The 26461-nt window shown below is 34.4% G+C and overlaps 1 protein-coding gene across 1 annotated transcript in view; it reads left to right on the forward strand.

The window, feature by feature from the left end:
• The first annotated feature begins 1876 nt into the window (after positions 1-1876).
• The window catches only part of LOC127878977 (protocadherin-1-like), a 63772-nt gene continuing 39187 nt past the window's right edge, over positions 1877-26461 (forward strand). Inside the window, exon 1 of the mRNA XM_052425554.1 lies at positions 1877-2003. The gene's annotated coding sequence lies outside the window, so the exon portion shown is untranslated. The remainder of the gene's footprint in view (positions 2004-26461) is intronic.

Here is a 26461-nt window from a genome sequence, read left to right on the forward strand (position 1 = left end):
CCAGCTTTACACTTAAATAACCTTTTACATAACGCCAGCAGACCTTAATGAATACACTTCTGTAATTCCATTGACTGATTTGAGCATTATCCCCCAGAACATTGGCAACATCACTGCGTCCAAGTAGTATAGGATGTAACACTGTTTGGTGTAGGGGGATGCGAACGTATCTCTGCATGTTCTAACGAAACTAGACACACAATTTGGCCCAGTTGCAATTACGTTTTGCCGGTAAATTCTATCCCCAAGACTTTCATGGTCAGTGTCGGGGCAGTAAATGTTCATGTGAAGACGGAATGTAGTATCAATAAACGCCTTATGTGGATAACACAGTATTGCTTTCAAGATATCAAATAACACGAATTTAAGGGAAATAAACAAATGAAAACAATCGGTTAATGCCTTTTGTCTTGTTTTGTGAGCCAAAACTACAGAATTAGTAGAGTGTACATGATAAAAGGGAAATCGTTTAATATCTAGCTACACATGTGTTACCTATGTTAGCCAGAATAGGCTACCGAAATTTGCCAATTTGCTATAAATAGCACAGTGTGACTTCAATTTTCTTTCCGAAACTAGCATGGCTTGTTGTTCCATTTACAAGACGCATTGATAATTTTTTAATACCCGCGTCATGCGAAAACGGGAGGCGGAAAACTACAACGGGCGAGGCATGGTATGGTATTGCGCAAGGGGGGGTTAGAAGGTTAGGGTTAGGGTTTGGGTTAGTGTTAGGGGTCGGGTTAGGGTTTGGGTCAGCCTAAACCCAACCCTAACCCTAACCCGACCCCTAATCCTAACCCTTACCCTAACCCTTTTTGGGGGTTATCACCCCTGACCATGCCTCGCCCGTTGTAGTTTTCCGCCTCCCAAAATGCGAAAATGGGTCATATGCAATATGCTGCAAGCGTAGCTCCAGCCCAGCTTGCACATCCGCCCAGTCTTGTCAGGACATGCAAACTGAATAGGATACTCTGGAGGTATCATGAAACCTTGCTTGCTTTTTTATAGCTGAAAGTGTAGCCCCTGACCAGACTGATTAAGTGCGCAGGCTGAGCTTGAGCTCCGCTGGTCGCATAGATGCAATGAGACCAATTTTCGCATGGTGCGGGCCATATGATTAGATGATGAACAAACAAATGTATAATCAAGCATGTGAGGACACATATGATGTGATCTTACGTAGTACAATTTGTTCCGCGAGCACTATTATATGTGGTTTAATATGCGTGCACTTCATAACAAACATTTCATGCGGTGGATATGCGATTATAAAGTGAAAAAATAACACAACAATAGGTAAACTTTTGTTTTTAATTTAATAACTTAGAAAGGTCAATTTTCTACCTTTATTTCAAAATCAGGATATACGCCGAATGTATTTTGAAACATATTTCTTTGATATTGCGCACACACAATCCAGATTGGTAAGCGGCTTGGAATCATTTAAAATCTTAACTACCTCAGAAGCCATCGTATTACGCTTATGAAATATTATAATTTGATAATAATTGGGATTTATTTTTGGTCGAGTACACACTGTTTTGTTGTACGTTTATGTTGGAGGGACTATTAGTCCAACTTGTTGACGCTCTCAAATATTTAGCTACTTTTTATATTGGTAATATTTGGTTCCAAAGAATTTAGCCCATATAAAAAGTATCTCTAAATTCTTTGCGCGTCTTACAAATAAGACTAGAGGGACTATTTAACTCAAATACAAATTATTTGCATTTCATAACCATATAATACTACGCTATCAAAGGACAGTAACCCAGACTATATCCGCGCCGTATAAAGATTCGATTAAGGAGGTATACGTTTATCTTTCTTTGTTTAGCTTTCGACATTTTCTTTTAAAAATTTAGAAAATAAAATTATTAGTTGTGTATTGTATTATTTGTTGTGTTTTGATTTGAAAGTGAGTCATTTCAATTATTGAGAAGCGATTGCAGTACCGTACATTGATTATATCATATGTATAAAATACAAATCCCGAACAGGTAGGTATGGTATAATAATCAGTAATTCTATACTCAATAAAATAACATAAGTCACTGAAGTCATTTTGAGTTGGCGCATCGTTTGTAAATATGTGAATTGCCACCATGTTAATGGTGAAACATGGTTAATTTATTCCAAGTTCATTTGGTTGTAGAATATTGTATTGAATAAAGTGTCACAAGAAAAATTGTGCGGCCAGTCTGGGACTCGAAACCGGGACACATCGCTTACAGGGTGAGTGCACTCCCGACTGAGCTTACCGGGCCGCCACACAACTTCTCCCCTTATGTGACCAAGTTCAGACCGTGACATACACCCCCACTTGAATATGTATTCGTCCTCGAATACAGGGATTCAGGGTGATATATAATTAACCATGGGCCTCCGTAGGAGTATAACCAGGTAACGTCACGGTCCCCCGTTAGTCGCCAAATGTCTAACTGTAGTTCCCTGAGAGTCTATTGTAGCAACATGGGTAGAAATTTCACTTGCCATTTTTCGATAATTTTTTGTGTTTAGTGTGTAGATCCTTGTGTAGATCTAAGAAGGATGCGCGGAGGCATTTCAAGTTTAGCCAGATGAGGGGACCAGTGATTTTTTTTGTTTTTATTTGTTACAGCCTGTGCCATTTGAATTGGGAAAATTAGCGCGATAAACCGTGAAATTGGGAAAAATAGCGCGATAAACCATGAAATTGGGAAAAATTAGGCATTATAAATATTATTATAAGTAACAGAATTAATATTGTTCAGAGTATTGTTCAGAGGGTTTTCTAGCCATTTTGGGAAAAGGAGTCTGGTCAAATTGGGATTTTTTTTAAATCAATAAAAGTGGCAAATTTGGGAATTATTTATGACAAAAAGGACTAAATTAAAGTTATCTATATTTTGTAGGATGTTTAAAAAAAAAAAGTTGAGATCTAGAGTTAAGAAATCATAATTTAGTAATGAGACTTCTTTCTTAAAAAAAACAAAAAAAAAACAAACTTTTTTTGGGAAAATTAGGCTTTTTTTGGAAAATTTTGGTCAGAATTTTGGGAAAAATTGTGGAATTTTGCAATTGGGAAGCAGCCAAAAATCAGTGGTTATTTTGGACAAAAAAAATCACTGGGGACGTCCCGGTCATTTATGCGAACAGAAATGTGTGGTAAACCCCTTTTACCACGTGCCGGGGGATGTAACAAAGGCCCGGAAAGCAACACAGGAAAAGAAAATAGAAATGGTCAGAGAGCACCAGGCAGAGGCCCGACTTTAAATAGTTGCAACATAATACCATAGTTATAATAGTGTTGGAAACAATACTATGTATAAACACGGACTCTAGATGAGATATACGCTCCGTGGTATAAACTATAAATATGTTAACTATTTAAAACAACATTTTAAAGGGAGGAAATTCACATAAATACAGGGAGATAATACCGCCCTGTTTTTAAAAGTATTGTGCTTGAAGTAAACTTAAAGGTACATTGAACACTTTTGACATAACTGTTTATTCTGAGAGTGATTTACTGATTAAATATCTGCAATTTATTAACCCAGGTTTTGTGTGTCTTCATTTCAAATTAACCATCACTTTTGATAAGCCATGCACATTCATATTTAATTTGACAATACCTTTTCAACTTTGTCAGTGCCATGTTTGATATACATCTATTTTTGTACATTTGTGAATAGCTTCATAATGCTGATATTAATAATTAAATTAAAATTTCCTTGTTGGGTAAAATACATCGGATAATACGGTTGGAATCTGACTTGAAAGCATTCAACTTTGAATGTAACTAAACTTATTCAGTGAAAATAATGTTTATCAACAAAACAATCTTGTAGTTGCACATTGTATAACAGGAAACCAGTCGTGTAGTAAAATAAGTTCTTATTCAATCAACATTTAATTGCAGTTTTTGCATGGCATGCAATTTGGAAGGGGATAATTATAAATTAATTATCAACCAAAGATCTCGGATTATCAGATTGCTCTTTGACATGGATGTAATCATCTAAAAAAGGTAAAAGCATGATGATTGCTCTTTAATTGGCTTTCAAAGGTACTGTCTAAGTCTACATCGTGAATTAAAAGCAATATTTTGCCAAAAAATAAATTCTAACTATAAGAAAGTATGGATATTTGTATTATTTTATATAACTCTGGTATTCCAAGATCCTCATATTACCTTATAGAAAAATAATGAAGTAGATAAAATAAATAATTTGTGTACGTGTTCAACTCAGTGTTCTGAATAAAAACTACAAAGTTTGCTCCTTGCTTATTAATACCATAAATGTATATGTCAACCATACCGGTACTCAAAAACAATTAAGAGCCTTCTGCTTCAATGTTGTTCATAAATCATTCTTGTCTGCCGTAAGTTTGACCTTATACTGTCATAGTACACACAGTCTTTATTAATTGTCTTGAAGTCATGTGACAGTAAGGCTATGTTAAGATTGGTCAAATTTAAAACTGCCAAATTATAATTGGCTATTTCCATAATACGCAGGCCAAAGGTCACTTTTTATGTGGTATGCTTGTTTTTGGGCTCAGCACTGTGAAATTGCACTTTTATGACTTAATATTGTGTGATTAATGAGCTTTCTAGCTTTAATTAATAGCTTTTAAGTTTTAAAGTGACGACTTCTAACCTGTCAAGGTACAGTGTGCTTTAACAAATTATTGTTTAACAGTTTAATACAGTGCTTGTTTTTTCTACTACATGTGTTATGTTAATTGCGTTCTGTTAGTCGTACATTTTGACAACTGTATGTATTTCTGTTCAATTAAGTCCCTTTTAATTGTGAGATAAGGAGCTTTTCTTGCTAACAGAATTCAATACTTTATTGCACACTAATTTTTCAATCATTTTTTTGCAGATTCAGTGTTTAAAATAGAAAATTATTTAACAACTTTAAAAATAATTGTACATAAACTTCAAAGCAAAGGACAAGTATGGTTACTATTCTAGGTCATTTGTTTAAGTTATGGGCTTTTTACACTTAAGAATTTTTTTTATATACTTAAATGATTGATGAGTTCAACTTTGTTGTTAATCAAGTTTCTCAGGAATGGGTTAATAAATTCTGTAAAACATTTCACATTGTTTCTTCGTATTGAAATAAACACAATTGACAAGTTTACTCAACTTTATTTTTAATCTAACAAATTGCTGGAACGTTTTAAAACTATGTATAGGACTATGGCATTAATGCCTCACAATTTTATACACACTGTTGTTCCATTTGGGTATACTCTCACAAAAAAAACAACAAAAAACGTGTCAATTCATAAAGGTGAGAACAGATCCCTTTAAAAAAAATGTAAGCTTAGTTTCTCAGGAATAGTTCAAGGGATTCAAACATCAATCCCCCATAGGACATAATAGACCCATTAGACAATTTCAGTAATTGTATTGGGAATCACAGGTGGTTAGCGTGTTGCTATGATATAAATTAGTAAAAACATCATTTTAAATGATAAATAATCATATTATAACGAAAAATTAACTTTTTTGAAAAAATAATTCACTATCAAATATGTATATAAAAAGGTATGCAACTCAAAATCACCCCAAAACGGGGTGCATCGCTTTGAACAGCCATATCTTCATCAATTGTGCAGCGATTTTCACGATCTTGGTCTTATTCAACGCAGAAATGAATTTCCTTTCTGGAAATGTATATGTCTTACAATATGTTTACAAATGCTGGGTCAACTTTTAAGAAATAACACGATACACAACTCGCATGACCCAGTTGACAATGATCATGCAGTCTTTATGAATGAAATCTCCAGTTGTAAAGACACACCTCCGCATTGGACCAATGAAATCACTTGTGTCTTTAAAATGTCAGTTAGTTGAAATGTATGTAAACAAAGGTTTCAAACGGCGCTGGACAGTTAGTCTTGATGCATAATGTAACGACAAGAACGGTAATAATGTTTTTTCATACGTTTTATTGAATTATGGTATCAAGGTACATGACCTTTGTAGGGAAAACACTGTATTATATGAATTGGGAATAAGACATCAAACTGTGAATGGACATCATTTTGGTGATTTTCTCAAACAAAGCTATTCATTTCATGATCACCTATATATTTTTGTAATATATTATCTATAATTTAAGCTTAATAAGAAATTTTCCATGACTTTTTCTTTAACAGTGATTGCATTTGTATCATTTAAAGTGTATTTTTAAACCCTGTCCATGCGCGGCATGGACACAGTTTCATTTCATGCGGATTTTTTTTTTAATTAATAAAAAATCCAAATTTGAAGTAAAATCAATTTAAATGATGCTATTATATATGTAAGTATATGTTTTAATTATAATTTGTAAAACTAGATAAATGCAACATATAAAACTGCATATTATGCACTTTTGATTAAACACAATTTATTCTCAAATTGATGTTATATTCCCAATTCACATAATACAGTGTTGGAAGATGCCCTTTACTCCGTGAAGATTTCAGTCTTAAAGACTGCATGATCATTGTCAACTGGGTCATGCGAGTTGTGTATCGTATTATTTCTTAAAAGTTGACCCAGCTTTGTAAAAATATTGCAAGACATATACATTTCCAGAAAGGAAATTCATTTTTGCGTTGAATAAGACCAAGATCGTGAAAATCGGTGCACAATTGATGAAGATATGGCTGTTCAAAGCGATGCACCCCGTTTTGGGGTGATTTTGAGTTGCATACCTTGTTATATATATATTTGATAGTGAATTTTTTTCTCCATAAAATTTAATTTTTCGTTATAATATGATTATTTATCATTCAATATGATGTTTTTACTAATTTATTTCATAGCCACACGCTAACCACCTGTGTTGGGAATTAGTCAACATAATGGACGTTTTTGCACTTAAAAATGTACTTATAAGGTTGAAGTTGTTTTAACTTGGGTTTCCTTGGGCAGTGATTTTTTTAACCTGCCAGTCCTGCGTCCTGAACTCACAAAAACCTCTGGGGATGCAAAGTTTCGAATTATGTGAGTCCCAAAAATTAATTGAAATTTCTAAAAAAATAATATTGTTTAATATTTGGACTCATTCTTTCAATGTGGGGACTCATAGATTTGCAAGTTATCGAGTCCTGAGGACTCAGAAGAGACATTTGTAAAAATATCACTGCTTGGGTCTTCTTCCACAGTAAAAAATGTGTATTAGATGAGTGGGATCAACCCCAAGGTCCTTGGTACCACAAATAGCAAAATGGTTTCCACTTTATAACTCAACAACATAACTAATTATTTAGCTTAAGTAATTGAAGTCTATAAATAAATACCTATATCTAGACCACAACTATTTTGTACATATGACCATAATAGTGTGACAGCAATGTTCATTTTATTATTCACATAGGAATATTAGACACAAGGCTAACAAAAATAACGACTAACAATAATTCTTTAAAACACCCAGTTCATGAAAACAGTGCTATAATTCAACCTTTAGTGTATGTTTTCAAGAACAATCAGCTGAACAATAGCAAAAAACCCTTTTAAAATGAAAAATTAATTAATTAAACAGCCATAAAAATTTACATGATGTTATCCGCTTATGGTTTTGGTATCACGATATGGCACATCTCAGTCACGGATTTTAGCCAAAAAACAATTGCTGACATTCATGTTGAAATTAAAAAACCACACATCCTCTCTTGCAGTCATTAAAGTGACAAGCACAGTCTGAAAACTGAAAAGCAAACTTGACAATTATGATCTACTGCTTCAAAATCTCTTCATATTGTTTATAATAAGGCCCTTCTGAAATGTATGACCTTGTTGCATGACAAGTTTTGATTGTGCTTTTATGTTCAGTGTTTCTGGAGCCAGTTTTATAGTTGCATGTTGGGCAAAGTCCCATTACTGAAAATTCATTTTATACTCGCTCTGGAAAAATGGGGCTTAGTGCATATAAATAAAAAGTTGTACGAGATTAGTCTGTGTACTACACAGGCGTGAATGTGATGTACAATGAAGGAGCCAAAAACCTGGACCAAACTGGAAAACACCTACAGTTACCCGCAAAAAAGACTTTGTTGACATCTATCTTTACCAGCCTAACATAAGCTGCTAAGGTAGAAGTGCACAAACACAGACAAAGAAATATTTGCATATTTTATATAAACCTTTATGCATGCTTTACATGACAAAATACGGTAGTCTGCACAGGCTTATCAGGAAAAACGCTTTTGGAATTTTTGTTGAAAGGCAAAAATCCAGTCGAGGCAGAAATTCTCCTACCTGATTTACCTGTACAGATTAATCTGGGAAGATACTTAATTACTCACATGCATGTAGCCCTGTTTTGCCAGAGCTAGGCTCAATTGAATTAGCACTCTCTTATCTGGGCCATGTCTTTAATTGTCTTTTTCTGAAAATAACGGTACTGTGTGTTTTTTTATTAGTAAAGAAATAACAAAATGTATGTAATTTGCAATATATTTGATTTTATGACAAGTTTGAAATGTTTTCTTATAATTGTCTGTAATTTGACTAATCTGTAACACGGAAACATCCAAAAAGGTCAACCATATTTTAATTAATAAGCTGATATCCAGTAATTGCACTTGCACATAACAAAATTGTTTCGTGGTTCTACTCACAGTTTCTACAAAAGACTATGTGCATTATGTTTGTGAATTACCAAAAAGCTGTAAGTGAAACAAACATTTTTTGGTAAAATCTGGATATATCTATTCTGATGTAGCAGTACTATTATTCAATTGATTGTGGAAATGTAATGTACTATATGTTTGTGATCAATCACTTTTGATTTTGTTTGTATGGTATATATGCTATGGACTATAACTGTAGATGTTTGTAATCAATCAATCTTGATAACTATGTAGTGGTATAAATACAGTTTGGGTTTGAGTATAGAAGTTTGATAACCATTAAGTCATAGAATCTGTAACCCATGAAACATTTCAGAACATTTGTTTCTCCCCTTGCCCCAGCCACAATCTGATGGGAAGTCCATGCCCCTGATCTGATACCCATGTTTCACCTTTTGAAGTGGAGGGAGACCTATAATGGTAGATTAAGACAGAACAAATTTTGACAGCTTTGATACATATCTGCCTCTAGGGTGTTCAGGATAAAAAATTGCTTTCAAATTACTCATTAACTGCATTTCTTTGTTATTCAGTCACTTTCTTAACTTTTGTTAACTGATTGACCGCCTGTTTTCCATTAATAATAATTTTTGAATGTGAAATTCAGATCATTAATAAAGGGCAACTTAAGATTTATCAATGAACTAAATAAAAAAATGTTGAAAGTAAAAGTAATTTTATGAAATGGTTTTTAAAAGTATTTGCATGTTAACATGTTTGTACTTCTTTTACTGGCTTTAGTTCTGCAAGTTCTATTACCACTACTGTTGCCACCAGCACCAACGCAACTTATGTTACTTATACATTTCTACTTGTGTCATCATGCTAACAGTGCTGCTACAACCACCACTACTATTACAGCCCTTGCATTTGTTTCTACTACTGTTACTCCTACTGCAACAGCTTCTATTGTCACTGTAACAGCTAATACTGTTACTGCAACAGCTTTTAATATCACTGCAAGAGCTAAAACCTTAACTGCAAAAGCTAATACTGTCGCTGCAACAGCTAATACTGTAACTGCAACAGCTAAAACTGTCACTGCAACAGCTAAAACTGTCAATGCAACAGCTAACACTGTCATTACAACAGCGTATATTGTCACTGCAACAGCTTAAACTGTCACTGCAACAGCTAACTCTGTCATTGCAACAGCTAATACTGTCACTGCAACAGCTAAAACTGTCACTGCAACAGCTAACACTGTCATTGCAACAGCTAATACTGTCACTGCAACAGCTAATACTATAACTGCAACAGCTAATACTGTCACTGCAACAGCTAACACTGTCACTGCAACAGCTAACACTGTCATTACAACAGCTAATACTGTCACTGCAACAGCTAAAACTGTTATCGGCCGAGGGCAACAGTTCCAAATGTCAGCCCTGATACCGAGGGACAACAGTTTTGACTGTTCACCAAGCATCCTTGAAATAAGTGTTTTATTACCTGATCAAATTTCCAACATAGAAATAACAGCAAACTAAATTTTTATTTACACACAACAGTAATCGATTAAATAAATAATTTTGACTGTTTAAGGTAAAATGACGTCATTTTTTCAGTTCAAACTGTTGACCGGTCAACAGTTCGATATTCACCGGTAACAGTTTAAAACATTGCAAATTTCTTTTTCTACGAGGAAATAGCAAAAAATAATTAATTATCATTTATATAAGACATCAGGTAATAACATATACTGTCACTAAAACAGCTTTTGCTGTCACTGCAATAGCATATACTGTCACTGCAACAGCTTACACTGTCACTTAAACAGCTTATATTGTCACTATAACAGCTTATACTGTCACTGCAACAGCATATGCTGTCATTGCAACAGCTTAAACTGTCACTGCAACAGCTTATATTGTCACTGCAACAGCTTCTATTGACACAACAACAGCTTATAGTGTCACTAAAACAGCTTGAATTGTCACTGCAACCGCTTACACTGTCACTACAACAGCTTATATTGTCACACCATTAGCTTATTCTGTCACTGCAACAGTATAAACTGTCACTGCAACAGCTAATCTTGTCACTACAACAGCTTCTATTGACACAAAACCACCTCATGATGTCACAATAACAGCTTATACTGTCACTACAACAGCTTATACTGTCACTTTAACAGCTTTTACTGTCACTACACCAGCTTATACTGTCACTGCCTTACTGAATCAAATGCTGCACCCCAACTTCTGTAACTACTACTTTCAAAGACTTCTTCAACAAAAGACTATTTCCAGTGGTTAAAATCACTACCTATACTATGATCACTACAACAATGAACACTTTTCTACTACTACTTCCACCACCACCACCACCACCACCACCACCACCACCACCACCACCACCACCACCACCACCACCACCACCACCACCATCCCCCACCCACCCCCGCCGCCGCCGCCGCCACCACCACCACCCACCCAAAACCACCACCTCCACCCACCCACCACCACCACCCACCCACCCACCACCACCACCCACCACCACCACCACCCACCCACCACCACCACCACTTCTACTACTACTACTACTATTACTACAACTACTACTTCAAGAACAACAACAACAACTACTACTACTACTACTACTACTACTGCTCGATTGGTCGTTGTCGGCTCGGGTACTACTTACATGTATCCCGGGTACTCTTAAGTACATGTTCCCCGGGTACAGTTAATATACTTTAACGTACTCGGTCGATATTAGACTGTACCCGAGTTGTTTTCCCGCCCAAAATGTCGTAAAACGCGCTACCGATTTCCGTTAAACGATATTGTTTATCTTTAACAAACTTCTCTTTAAAAAACTGCATCAACATGCTTTTTGAGTATGAGTTTCGATTTAACAGAAAATTGGCATACATGCGAACATAATTAAGTTTTTAAAAAGCCGACAACGACATATTTAGCGTTAAAATTCCCGGGTACGTTTTAGTATATTTACCGTACCAGGGGTACATGTAAGTATACTTAAGAGTACCCGGGGTACATGTAAGTAGTACCAGAGCCGACAATGACCAATCGAGCACTACTTCTACTACTACTACTACTACTTCTACTACTACTACTACTACTACTACTACTACTACTACTACTACTACTACTACTACTACTACTACTACTACTACTACTACTACTACTACTACTACTTCTACTACTGCTACTACTACCACTACTACTACTACTTCTATCACTACTACTACTGTTGTTATTTCTTTGTTGGCTGTAACTTAAAGTAAATCTTAACACTTTTTTACATAAAAAAGAGACAAAAATTGTAATTAAACAAGCGCATTAGTCAGTATTGGTTTATCACAAGGCAGGGTTTCCAACTAATTGTTTCAATTATGAGGTTCATCCTAAAAATCAATTACTGTTTTGCCAAAGGCATCCAATTGTTCTGTGCAGGGGCAGTCCCAGGATTTTAAGTTGAGGGTGTAAACTTTGATCTTTTTGAATGTGTTAGCTATTTATCTTAAAGTTTTAACTTGCTTTAACATTGATTAGAATATAAAACTTATGTCATCACTCTGCTCACTGCTAAAATTTATCAGGTGAGTCCTAACTTTAGACAATGGATCAATTAGTAACATTAGACACCTGTATTGTCTAGAACACAAATTAATAAATTCTTCTTAATAATGAATTTAATGCAAATACTTATTTTTGTATGCATTTAAACAGTACTGGCCCATTTTTCTCCTATGTGAGTTAGTAACAAACGTAACAAATTATGTGGTCTAGGACTGTTGCATATATTACTTAATTGATAATGTCATTAGGTACCAATTGTGCTCCAATTCCCCCCGTATATGGCCTTAAGTGCTAGTACTGGTTCATAAAGTTATTTGTATTATACATTCTTAGCAATTTAGTATGCAGCTAAGCGAGTGAAAAAAAAGAATCATCATATTATTCCTCTTTTTGTAGTTTTCTATTAGCTCATATATGAACTGCATGGACATTTTCAGGGGTGGCGCAAGCAGGATGTGCCATGCCTCCTGTTCCACCAGTGCTGTCATGTTGTTTTTTATCAAACCAGCTAAACGCTACACTGATTTATTGTTTAATTTGAACAGCAAAAAGGTTTATAATAACTTTCATTTTCAATTTACTCACATGGTTGTCCACAGAAATAAACTCTTAAACTTTCTCCCAGTTTGCTGCATCATCATCATCATGATTGCTATTATTATCACCATCACCTTTTTAAACCGCAATTATAATGTTACACCAACAACTAAATTTGTTAAACATATTAAAAGCTGTTAAAAATAATTTCTAGATACAAAAAGCTGTTAAAAATAATTTCTAGATACAAAAGCAAATACGTAACTTCAAGACTGCATTTAACACATTTGATATAATCATTTTCTAAACTCCTTTGCTTTACCCATCTTAATGGTCTATAATACTGAAATGTGAACACCACTTTTATTACAACTCTGATTTGCATACATAAGCCCATTGAAATGACAAGATTAAATTAATTCTCTTAAAAAAGAATATTAAATTTTGTGTTTATCTTTCATCACCATCCAAGCAAAACCTAAAATTATGTCTAATACTTGAAATTACCACTGTGATAGCATCTACAATAATGCTTCGCCTCACATTGTAAAGGATGTAAACTGGTGGTAATGGGACGCCTGATTTCGACACCCATTTAAAACCTTCCAAATCATTGTAATTAATCACCGCACACATCTAAGGTGTCTTTGTTGTGTGATGATGTGTTGCTTAATAGTCGGATTCCCATATCAGTGTTATGACTAAATGTGTTTTTTTATTAAATATTTTCTAGTGATATGGCTTGAACTTAAGTCAGTGTAAAATCTTTAAAATAAAATGAATTGTGTTCAAGTCCCTACATTTAGTATATCATTTGGGCTATGTTAAAGACCCATATATTCAATATCTCACTAAATAGCTTACAAAGCTTATAATGATTAACAAAGTACAGAAAATATTTCCATTTTAAACAAAATTTCATATAGTGTATACAGTAAAACCAATGTCATTAAAATTTATTTGTTGATCTATTTCTAATTCTGGAAGTCTCTTTGGAACTTTTTTAGTTAGAAGTTAGAAGCACATTCAAGGATTACAGGTCTGCTGATTGCTGGCCCAGTTAAATGTGTGTTTATGGCTCAGCTTGTGAGCTTCTGGCCTGCACATCCAAGGATTACAGGTCTGATTGCTGGCCTGGTTAAATGTGTGTTTATGGCTCAGCTTGTTCAAGCCTCTGGCCTGAACATCCAACGATTACAGGTCATCTGATTGCTGGTCTGGTTAAATGTGTGCTTATGGCTCAGATTGTGAGCCTCTGGCCTGCACATCCAACGATTACATGTCTAATTGCTGACCTGGTTAAATGTGTGCTCAGATTGTTCAAGCCTCTGGCCTGCACATCCAATGATTACAGGTCTGATTGCTGGCCTGGTTAAATGTGTGCTTATGGCTCAGATTGTGAGCCTCTGGCCTGCACATCCAAGGATTACAGGTCTGATTGCTGACCTGGTTAAATGTGTGCTTATGGCTCAGATTGTGAGCCTCTGGCCTGCACATCCAAGGATTACAGGTCTGATTGCTGACCTGGTTAAATGTGTGTTTATGGCTCAGATTGTGAGCCTCTGGCCTGCACATCCAACGATTACAGGTCTGATTGCTGGCCTGGTTAAATGTGTGTTTATTGGCTCAGCCTGTGAGCCTCTGGCCTGCACATCCAAGGATTACAGGTCTGATTTCTGACCTGGTTAAATGTGTGTATATGGCTCAGCTTGTGAGCCTCTGGCATGAACATTCAAGGATTACAGGTCTGACTGCTGACCTGGTTAAATGTGTGTTTATGGCTCAGCCTGTGAGCCTCTGGCCTGCACATCCAAGGATTACAGGTCTGATTGCTGGCCAGGTTAAATGTGTCTTTATGGATCAACTTATGAGCCTCTGGCCTGCAAATCCAAGGATTACTGGTCTTATTGCTGGCCCGGCCATAAAACTAGTGGTAATGCAGGTCATGAAATCATTTCAACTGCAATTCTTGCCACCTGATTCAGTAAAGCTCTTGTCAGTTTTTGGCGTTTAACTTTAACATGATTAAAAATAAATTAGAAATTTTATTTAATAGTTACAAACTGCTAACCAGAAGCCATCTTCTTTGTCTTATTTTTATGCCCCCGAAGGAGGGCATATAGCGATTGCACTGTCTGTCCGTCTGTCTTTCCATCACACTTTGCGTTTACGTTCCGAAAAATGCTCATCACTTCCATTTCGCTTCAGATGTAACCTTCATACTTGGTATGCATGTGTATATGGACAAGGGCTTTCCATATGCACACAAAATTTGACCCCTTTGACCTTGACCTTGAACTTAGAGTCCTCATTTGGGTTTTGAAATCTGTCTTAAGGTTTCGAAACATACTCATAACTTCTATCAAAACGTTTTTCGGGGGCATATGTCATCCTATGGAGACAGCTCTTACAAACTTGGTCACGACATATGTTCCAATAATGTTGTGGCCCAGATAAATTGCATGTCATAAGTTGTGAAAGAAAATTGAGGCTAAATTATCCAACCATCACAAAATCATATTTGTTATTTTTTTCTCATCTATGTTGTGGTTAAGCAGTTCTCAACAGGTGACTAATGTAAAAGGAGAACTTCATAAATAGTTAATGACATAATTATGAAGTCTTGTGTTATCTTTCCATGATTACTTAAACATGTATGAGACAAGCTTAGTTTTTGCCAATAAAAAAACTTTAATTAAAAAGCCGCATTGGATGTGTCTCCTTGACAAAGTGTTACAAAAATCATGATTTTTTTGCCAAACTTTTATGGTGAACATGGCATGGCAAAAAAATGACTGTTACAAATATGCAATTTTCAGCCAAAGTGACCTACTTGTGTTTGCAATATTTTGGAACTGTGCACTCTATTTAGTACAAAGTGATTCATTTACATTAATATGTAGTGAAACCAGAAACAAGAATTGTTTTTATATTGCCAAATTAAGTAGTGCTTGCAAATAAACCTCTTTCAAGAAATTATTGCTGTACATTAGATGAAGCTGTGAATAATTTGAATAATGGATTTTTAAAACCATGAACAAAAGATTTGTGGAACTCCTGCTGTTGGAAGGAAATTTACATTTCAACATAAACAATTAATAATAAATTATAATGATAGAATTTTTGTAAATTGTTGCAATTATGAATGCATAAATTGGTTTGCCTCATTTTAATTTTTAAGCATCAATCTATTTTTTAATGAAATGCATGGTAAATCTTTTTGATGTTATGTTATACAAAAAATCAAAATTTACTAGCATATAATGTGTTGCACTTAACTGATGGAAACCATTTGTATCATTATTTGCATTGAAAAATGCAATTAATGAAATTAACAAAGAAAATAACTACTTTTTTGTAAATTATGAAGAAATGATCTCTTTCTTTTTTCGTGGTTGGGGATGGTGATACTTAATTTGTCCTCTCAAGAATAGAAAGAAGAGTCAGGGAACTGTAAAAATATGTGTCTGTTAAGATTGGCAGATGATGACAACCGCAACAAATGTTGTTCTATAATTCTTATGCCCCCCTTCGAAGAAGAGGGGGTATATTGCTTTGCACATGTAGGTCGGTCGGTCTGTCGGTCCGTCCACCAGGTGGTTTCCCGATGATAACTCAAGAACGCTTGGGCCTAGGATCATGAAACTTTATAGGTAGATTGATCATGACTTGCAGATGACCCCTATTGTTTTTGAGGTCACTAGGTCAAAGGTCAAGGTCACAGTGACTTGAAATGGTAAAATGGTTTTTGGATGATAACTCAAGAACGCATACGCGGCCAACAGGGCGACCTCTTAAGGTAGTGCACCTCTAATGGGCACATATCCAAATATAATCTAATTAATTATTTTCTTAATCAGCATCATTTCACTGGACTACATGCAAATTTGTAGGTAGGCTTTCCGTGCTTTTTAAAAAAATATACCGTTTTTTTCAAAACCACCCCCACGCTCAGCTTTTGTACAGTTTATTTTCACCCCTGGGGTATATAAAAGTTCCATAATTCATTCAAATTTCTAAATATGGGCATGCTGTTGGTGTGTATAGATGCAGTAAAGGTGTTTAAAATTTAAACAAGATTAAATAAGTATTCTTTTACAGACATTTATTTTTACAAATTTTTATCTATGGAAGAGCGCCATGAAATGTAAGTGATTTCAGCCAAGTAAAAATTGGGTCGGTTAAAAACAAAGTGTCATAAAATTCAAAATAGTACCATTTAAGTTATATTTTAAACATAGTTTTTATAGAAACACTAAATACAGCAAAAATACCAAGAAATAGACAAATTTACCGTTTACTTTTTGAAATAAAAATAAAAATTCAACATGCATCATCCGTATTTTCAGCAGTAAATCACCCAATTTAGCCATAACGTTGTTTTAATTTAAAAAATTGAAGGATGTGCATAAAAATTTCAACATATTAACAACAAAACATAGCATATATGCATCATTAAATCAAATTACGTTAGAAAAGAAATAAAACGTGTCGCAAAAACTATGCGATGTCGGTAGGATTCGAACCTGCGCGGGAAGATCCCAAAAGATTTATAGTCCATCGCCTTAACCACTAGGCCACGACAACTTCACATTTGCGCAAGCTTAAATTAGATATGCATACGTAAACAGGTAAAAAGGCTCGCCAATCTTTGAAGGAATCGCGAAATCGTATTTTTTCAGATGATATTTGGATCAAAGTCAATATTTATTGTGAAAATAATGTATTCTAAAGGAATTACGTAAACATATAACAAAATTCGAACTTTGAAAAAAATAAAATGCATCTCTCGAAAATAACCGATCATTGAAGATCGACAATGATCGCAAAATAAATCGCGGGAAATCATTAGAGGTGCACTACCTTAACAATATAACTGAAGCAACTGGTCTGTAATCCTAAATCTATAATTATCAGTCCAATGAAACATCATTATTTGAGTAAAATAAAGTGGATCAGTAAAAATATTATCATAATATGAGATTATTTTGTATATTTTGTATATTAAATATTGTGTTAATGTTTAATTTTGTTGATTAATATAAATATAAGCAGGACAGGGGAGGTAATACACTATTATATCTTTCTTATATACAGGGGAAACAAATGCAATGAGTTTAAATTTCATGTTTAATAAATAGAGGATATTTGTTCATGTCAGCGTGAGATCATTTGTTATTTTTTTCGTTGTCCCTTGACATATTGCTTTTATATTTTGCATACTTGTTTACCAACATCACCCCAACCTATAAACAAGAGCAGACAACTCTATCAAGCATTTTGTCATAATTATTGCCCCTTTTATACTTAGAATATGCATATTATTGATAAATCTATGTTAAAGTTTGCGTACTACCCCAAATATTTCCTATATCCTTTGACATATTGCTTTTATATGTTGCATACTTGTTTACCTACATGACCCCAACCTATAAACAAGAGCAGACCACTGTATCAAGCATTTTGAAATAATTATGGCGCCTTTTACACTTAGATAATTGAATATTTTGCTTAAATTGCCGTAACTTCTTTATTTATGATCACATTTTATTATTACTTTGACAAAACAACACTTACCTGAATACCACAATGGATTCCACCCAAACAATACCCCACGCCCCTACCAGAACCCCACATTATACCCCCCTCTCACTCCCCCCTACCCCCCCAACCCAATTTTTTTTAAACATCTCATAAATTACCACACCCCACATTATACCCCCCTCTCAACACCCTACCCCCCTACCCCCCCCCCCCCCCCATAAAAAAATATTTTTTTTTTTCCTTTTTTTATTTTTGAAAGATCGTCTAATAAATTATTGAATATGAACAATTTCACTATGATGGCTTACGTTATACTGTCGAGCACTCAAATAGTCGAAGGCGCTGTCCTCTGACAGCTCTTGTTAGGTCACAAGGTCAAAGGTCAAGGTCACAGTGACTCGAAATAGTAAAATGGTTTCCGGATGATAACTCAAGAATGCTTACGCCTAGGATCATGAAACTTCATAGGTACATTGATCATGACTGGCAGATGACCCCTATTGATTTTCAGGTCACTAGGTCAAAGGTCAAGGTCACAGTGACTCGAAATAGTACAATGGTTTCCGGATGATAACTTACATTAGGTCAAAGGTCAAGGTCACAGTGACAAAAAACGTATTCACACAATGGCTGCCACTACAACTGACAGCCCATATGGGGGGCATGCATGTTTTACAAACAGCCCTTGAATTGTTTTAGGCAAAAAATGGACTCCACTCGCCCTTGTTCATAATTTTTCAAATTATTGTTTTCTATGACACCTGACGGTTGAAAATAAAAAAGGTTGTACAAACGACAGCAATAGCTTCAGGAAATAGAAGAATAGTGGTACATGTATTATGGTTTGTTACTGCAATGTGTGAAGTAACTGTCCAGTGTCATTATGGTAGTAAATTTATTCCTTCCTTCTGTCAGTCATATACTCCTGCATAACATTATCTTAGTGTGCAAACATAAGAAACAGTACGAACTGTCAATTAAGTGCAATGAGTGCACATTTAATAATATTCATCCATATTTGTCATTTATAGCAGCATCTGTGTACTATTTACCAATGACATCATGAACATCATTCAGGTGTAGTTTCAGCAAACAAGGCCAAAAGCAGAGTGCATAATTAAACTCCCCGGCAGGTGCTTTATAAATTGTTTAACAACATCATGGTTTACACACTGAAAGGTTGGATGCTGGTATTACTGCTAACAAATGGCTCTTGGAATTGCTTCCGTATTTGCTCACCTATTAGTAATGTCCATTATGTCACACTTTAGTCCTTGGGGTTTTATTGATATGCGTTTGTTTAATTTACGCCTTTTTCATTTGCCAAATACTGCCTAGAACTGTTTGGTAATGGTTTCGACAGGTTTTTGTTGAATATTTTATGGGCAGTTTTTGCACTAGACCCATTCTTAATGTGATCACTTGTGGACTTTGATTGGTCATAAACAATCAGCTGGTTTGTGTAGGTAAAGAATGGGAATAAGATAAACTTGTGTTGATCTTTAGTTAATGTGCATCTTTATCACACAAAATGTCAAATAGTTTTTATGAATATTTGAAGTAAAAGCATAAAATCATAAATGTGATAAAACTGATAATCTTTTAATGATGCACATGTTACATTTGCATAATGCTCTAATTATGAATAAATTCAACACTTACCGGTATAATTGAGGGTAAAAAATTGGCACATATTTTTTATGTTCAACAGAAATTCGACAGAGTAACCCAGGATCTTGGTTTCAAGTTCATTTTAAATAAAAGATCAAAATCAGCGGAAATACATCTTGCTTTAAAATTAGTGTAACAAATGGATTCTTAATGCATAAAAAAGGAAATTAATTCATACAAGTATTATTGCTATTGAGATATGAAACTCTTTGGGGTCTTAGAAGTGTTAATAAGTTTTAGACACATTCAAACTTTAGCTAATGGTGTGAACTCGTGTTCTTCTATTCAAACAAGTAGCTTTATTGTCAAATATAAGAAAATTTATTTCTGATTAACCATGATACAAATGATACCAATCTTTGGGCTAGTTTGAAGTGACCGGATTGCTAGGGTAGATAACCCCTAATTAGGTGACCCCTTTCGAGAGGCTACAATGCAGTAAAAGTTGGGACCAGGTACAGTGGTCAGATGAATCGTATTACTCACCATTTAAAGAATTTGTTAATATGGAAAAAAGTGGGTATCCAGTTCATAGCCATAAGAGTGATACATGTGAAGTATCATTTATAGAAGCAGGACAGTCTGTATAATTCAAGTATCTAATTGCAATAATGATAATCAAAGTTTGACAGAAGAAAGCATAAGTGGAAAAAAAAGATTTTGGTAAGTTGGAAAATTCTATTATGTGATAAATGTTATTTTAGCTTACTGAGAATCTATGTTGTAAATTACTAAATTTCTGAATTTATTTATTGGAATCCATTAACCCTTTCCCTCTGACAAAGGCAAAGTGAAAATGGCTATGTGCAAACAGCATAAAACCAGAACAGCCTGCAAGTAACTCGCAGTCTGTTTAAGTTTTATGCTGTTTGCTGCTCATGAGTATCTAAGGTTTGGAATTGAAGCCTTTAAAACTTGAATCTTAAAAGTACAAAGGTCTTTCATTAACCCATTCCCTGCAAAATGTTGTTCTGCAGTTCACAAATAATTCGTGAACTGTTCATGAACTGAGTTCATGAACTGAGTTCATGAATTGTTCACGAATAGTCAGTGAACAGAAAATGAGCCAAGTCTGTGAAATGTTCTTGCAATTTTAGTTCATGAACTGTTCATGAACACTAATGGCATGAAGTGTTCATGAAATATTCTTGAAACCTAATGGCATGAAGTGTTCATGAACTATTCTTGAACCCTTATGGCATGAAGTGTTCATGAACTAGCATTGAACCATTATGGCATGAAATGTTCATGAACTATTCATGAACACCAATGGCATGAAGTGTTCTTGAACAGTTCATGAACAACACAATTCTTAAAAAATTCTTCAGGGTTTTGCTGTTCATGAACAGTTCATGAACATTTTTCTTCTATTTTTCAATGGCTCATTTTCTGTTCACGGACTGTCAGTGATAGTTCATGAACCATAGTTCTTCAAGAGTTCATGAACTGAGGTGGCATGAAGTGTTCATGAACTATTCATGAACAAGAATTTGTCAATTTATGCAAAGGTTATCATAAGTGTTACCAAAGCTCAACAAACAGGTCAGGGTAAGAAGAAACAAGTCTTGTATTAGCACTTAACATATTGATAGCAACATATAACAATAATTTAAATATAACACTAATAACTGAGATACAAGTGGTTTGATAATATTCTTTAAATTTCATAATACAACTTTGCATAATACAACTTTGCACTATATGTTCATGAATAATTCATGTATAAAAAACATTATGAATAGTCTCATTTTCAGTTCAAGAATCATTTACTTATCAATGGTTTCCCTGAAATGGTTACACTTACAGTGCCAAAGAACTTGAAATGGAACCAATGGCTGATCAGTTCAGCCGGTAATTTATTAAAGACTTACATTTTCAAATATAACATAAACCATGTGCCTTCCGTTTCAACTTCCTGTGCACACAATATTCTTCCTTTGTAAAAACAGCAATGCAATGTACATGTTTGAGTTCTTGATATCATCTTAAACTGTTCTTGAAATAAGATGTCCTTAAAACGTTCTTAAACTTGTCTTTTAAGTCTTCCAAGAACAATGACAGATCCTTTTAAGAACATATTGGATTCTTAAAAAGTCCATCATATGTTCAAAAACATTGTGTAGACCTGTTTAAGAACATCAGAAGGAAACATGTTGTTCAAAAAAGTTCTTAAAGTGTTCAAGAATAGTTTAAGAATAATTCAAGAACAGGAAAGGTCCTTAAAAAGTTATTGAACTGTTCCTGAAGGCAGTTCTTGAACAGTTCTTGTACAAATGTTCTTAAAATTCTCTAGAACAGGTCAAGAACTCTTACTTACAGTGGTAAAAATACTATGCATATTCATACTAACTTCACAGGTTTCACAAATCTACAAGATTAGTATGCTAGACATTTCAATATTACTTTCAAAAATATTTATGAAACATCTAGCACAAAGGAATTCATGAATTATTCATGATTGATCCTCAAAGTCTGTCTCAGAAAAGTCATCAGAAATAATTGTTCATGAAATGTTCATTACTAAGTATTTATGGTTAGATGAAGAACTGTTCATGAACTTTGAAGTGTTCAACAAAAATTCATAAACTGTTCATGAACGTGTCTTAAGAACAGTTCATGTCCAAAAGTACATCAACCAAGATCAGGAACTTTTTGAGAATGGTTCATGAACAATTCCTGATTGGCTTGAAGTGTTCATGAAATCATGAACAACATTTCGCCAAGGATTTATGCCTAGGGTCTAGAAGAAAGGCATTGGCAAACAGCGTAGACCCAGATGAGACGCCGCATGATGCGGCGTCTCATCAGGGTCCGCGCTGTTTGCTTAAAGGAATTTCTGTAAGAAATATTCTTAATATAGAAATAAATATACTATACATCTCTATTTTTGGAAATAAATTGATCCAATTTAGAAGGATGGGAGAGTCCACTAAGCATAAATGGATTAAATTTAACTTTCTAAGGGACTACAAATGCATAAAAATATGTTTGTAAGGGGAAAAGGATTAAAAGTATTTAGCTGACCTAGATATTACATGTAAATTGTATTTAATGGTAGTCCATTTAAATATTACTGATAAGGTATCTAAATTACGCCTGGAACATTCTTTCCTGTCACAAATCAGCATTGACCATCTACGATGTGTCCACCCTTTTGCTTGCATCATGGTCAGAGGCTGGTCACTTGTGGTGAGAATAATAAATAATTTAATGACATATTTACTCCTAAATGGCAGCATGTATTGACAACCTAATGTGAAAATTAATGACTTTTCCATTGACTGCGAGCAATGTCATCGCTAATGTTTGATTTAGGAGCCTGATTGAGACTCAAGCTGGACAATGGTCAAGGGTCAACGTGCTTTTGTACGCCAAGCAAAAAGCTAATTAAATCTTGGCGGGACATCAAATCGCTGCCCATATGGCTTTTTTATTGGGATTACCAAAAATGAAGGTTAGGCGCATTGGTAAACTGCAATCCTTTGGACATCAAGACAAAAAGCTGTTGACTTCATAATTAGCTGTATTGATGTCTTTCAGAAAACATGTTTTTCATTAATCATGGATTAAGAAGTAGCAATCATGGCCTATGTTTGATGTTTAATTCTGTAGAGTAATTCTCTTTGAATCGAGTATTTTAGGATTTTATACTGTCAATGACAGGAGTTACTGTGTTACATTTAGTGACAACTTTGATCTTGTCAATTATTCATTAAGTTAAATCCGGATTTAGCACTTTTAGATCGCCTTTAGTCCTACCAGGATTTAAAAAAATATGCTTCTTAACATTTCGACTTGGTCTTAAGATTTCCCGTCAATTATAAGCCATCAAAATTATGACCATTTCAGAAATTTAAATTTAGACAGATTTTAGTGCATTATCTATTACAGTATTTTAACACCACATTCAATGAATATCATAAATTGCATACATATTTTAATTAATAAACATCAATTGCTTCGCCGTCTTTGATTACTGTTTACTGTACACCATTTTACATTGGTCTTTAAATGGTATAGTTATTGGGTGGGTAAACATTTAAATTTGTTGTGGTTTTTGAGGTAAATCCTTGTAATGTGAGATTCAGGCACACCATAGCGTGTTAATCAGGTATAATCTGCAAGGCTGTCATCAATTATTATTCCCATTAACAGTATTAATTTCTTATTGACACATTGAACACATTCTTTCTTAAACCAAAACTAATACCATTTAAATATGTGCTTATATTGTTTAACTTCTTGACAGGTATCTATGAAGATTTCATGTGCAATAAATTTCAGTTTAAATTAATTTAATTCGTGTTTTTGGTAAATTAGTCAGTTTCCGATAAAAATACAACATTTTTATGAGTTTTGTCAAACTACGAAATATGTATTGAAATTCATCCTACACTGCAATCTAATGTTTTTTCAAGTCAGTGACATTAAGTTTTTGAATCTCTGCTTTGTTGTAACTAGCAAATGTTTTAAACCAGTTTAAGTCATTTTTGCATTTGATTGCTTTGCTTCAACATAAATGTCAGATTCAGTTACAGGGTTAGATAATTAATGCAACCCTATATAGCATTTAGAGTCTGTGTGGTTTGATATCAAAACCATAGCTTGGCAGTCATGCCCAGGTATTCCATACAATAGATGGGTTACAAATCGTGACCAATGTTTCGTGATTTCGTGACGTGTGTACAGGGTTGGTATCGGTTAGCCAGGTTTAGTGTCCGTTTTCGCCATCGTTCAATGAAGGAGGCTGATGAATTACGCCAAGGTTCATAGGTCTGGTTTGTTTGTGGCTGAACACGTTGAAGAATGTGGCTGTTTAAAGTAAACTGAAGCTTGTAGGAAATGTTTGAAACATTTGAAAAACATTGTTGTGATTAACTTTAAAAAAACGTGACATGTAATCATTAATACTTCTGTTCATGTATGTTTATCATAGTCATTGCAAAATACATCTCAATAAAAACACAAACATAACATGTTTACAACTTATACAGTTTTTGTTACCTTCCTTATGATTGCACAATGTTTCACAAACATTGTCCACTACTTTCAAATGAGGCAGAGCGTGTCATAATGTAGAATAACCCCAGAATACAATCTTTATTTTATTGGACTATAATAATATGTGATAGTATTAGAATATTGCTTGTGTTAAACCTGGTTTATAATTTATTCTCTGTGTCAGTCACCCTTTGTGAAGGTTTCTGACTTAACAGATTATATATTAACTTTCACTGAATCAAGTAAAACATGATTGTGGTACATGCATTTGTACACTTTAAATGCATTTGTTCTTCCTCATTAGATCCTGAAAAAAAATAGATTTGGGCAGCTGGTATTTTTGGCAGCTGAGAAAAAGTAGCAGTACAAGTACCGGTAGTCAAAGAAGCAGAAGAAGGATAGAAGCAGAAGACACAAAAAACCTTTGCTGGAACAGAACAAGTGTCAAAAAAAATCATAGACAACGCCTTTATCCTCCGAGTCAAAAGAAGAATGTGGCGCTGAGAAGTCAATATACCTCATTATGGAAGAATAAGACATCCAAAGATTTGCCAGTCGATCGAATCAAATTGGAAGATTATAAAGAGTACCCATGAAATGTGGCATTGGTAGGTGGAGAAGGAGACATAAGAAGGGAGAACTGGAGCTCTGGCATATTAATTACAGATATGGGAAAGGGACCTAGCTGGCAGACTCATATGTACTGGCCTTATTGGCAAATCAGCAAGATACTTTAAGGATTAAGTTTTAAGTTATCAAGAACAATTATGTATATCATTCACAAGATATCATTAAGTGATTCATGTGCAATTGTTCTAACCTATATGCACTATAAAAAGAGTTAATTTTTACAAAATGAATAACATTCTCACTAGTGTTGTCTATAATTGTAAACTGTGCATTAAAAAAAATATTGAGCAGAAGAACTTATTCTGCAAACACTCTGCTTATAGATATTCAAAGTTAAGCATGAGGTGATTTTGTGTCCTGCTGTGATTACTATAAAAGGTGAAAAGTATTAATTATCTCAAAATTTAGTAGGGGAAGGTAAAGGTGTTTGAACAGTGGTTTGCTATCTGTAGGGGACACACAATTTTGAACAAAAAATTGTCATTGATAATATAAAATTTATTTAAATATCAAGTGATTAAAGTGGAGTTTTAGCTTTAATGGAGTTGTTTGCCAAGTTTATTGAAACAGGAGCTGTCTCAAATTACTAGACTCAAAACTTTTGGTACCACCTTCAAATCTTGACAGATAGTTCTTCTGAGATACTTCAACAATATTTGGTCAGATGAATAACCTCTGTATGTCAATAGGGCAATTCAAGCGTGTTTCTCTTTGGCAAATTTTAACAGCTTTTTGAAGTAGACTGTAAATCATGATGTTCAAACAATCTTTACTTACAATAAAAAATACAATGATACACGGGCAATTTATAAAATATTATTTTTGCTCCAGATATATCATGCCTGATGTATTAAATTGAAACCATACTGAAAAAGGATTTGGAAAGCCTTACAATA

This window comes from Dreissena polymorpha, chromosome 4 (assembly GCF_020536995.1).
Source record: "Dreissena polymorpha isolate Duluth1 chromosome 4, UMN_Dpol_1.0, whole genome shotgun sequence".
Lineage (NCBI taxonomy): Eukaryota > Metazoa > Mollusca > Bivalvia > Myida > Dreissenidae > Dreissena > Dreissena polymorpha.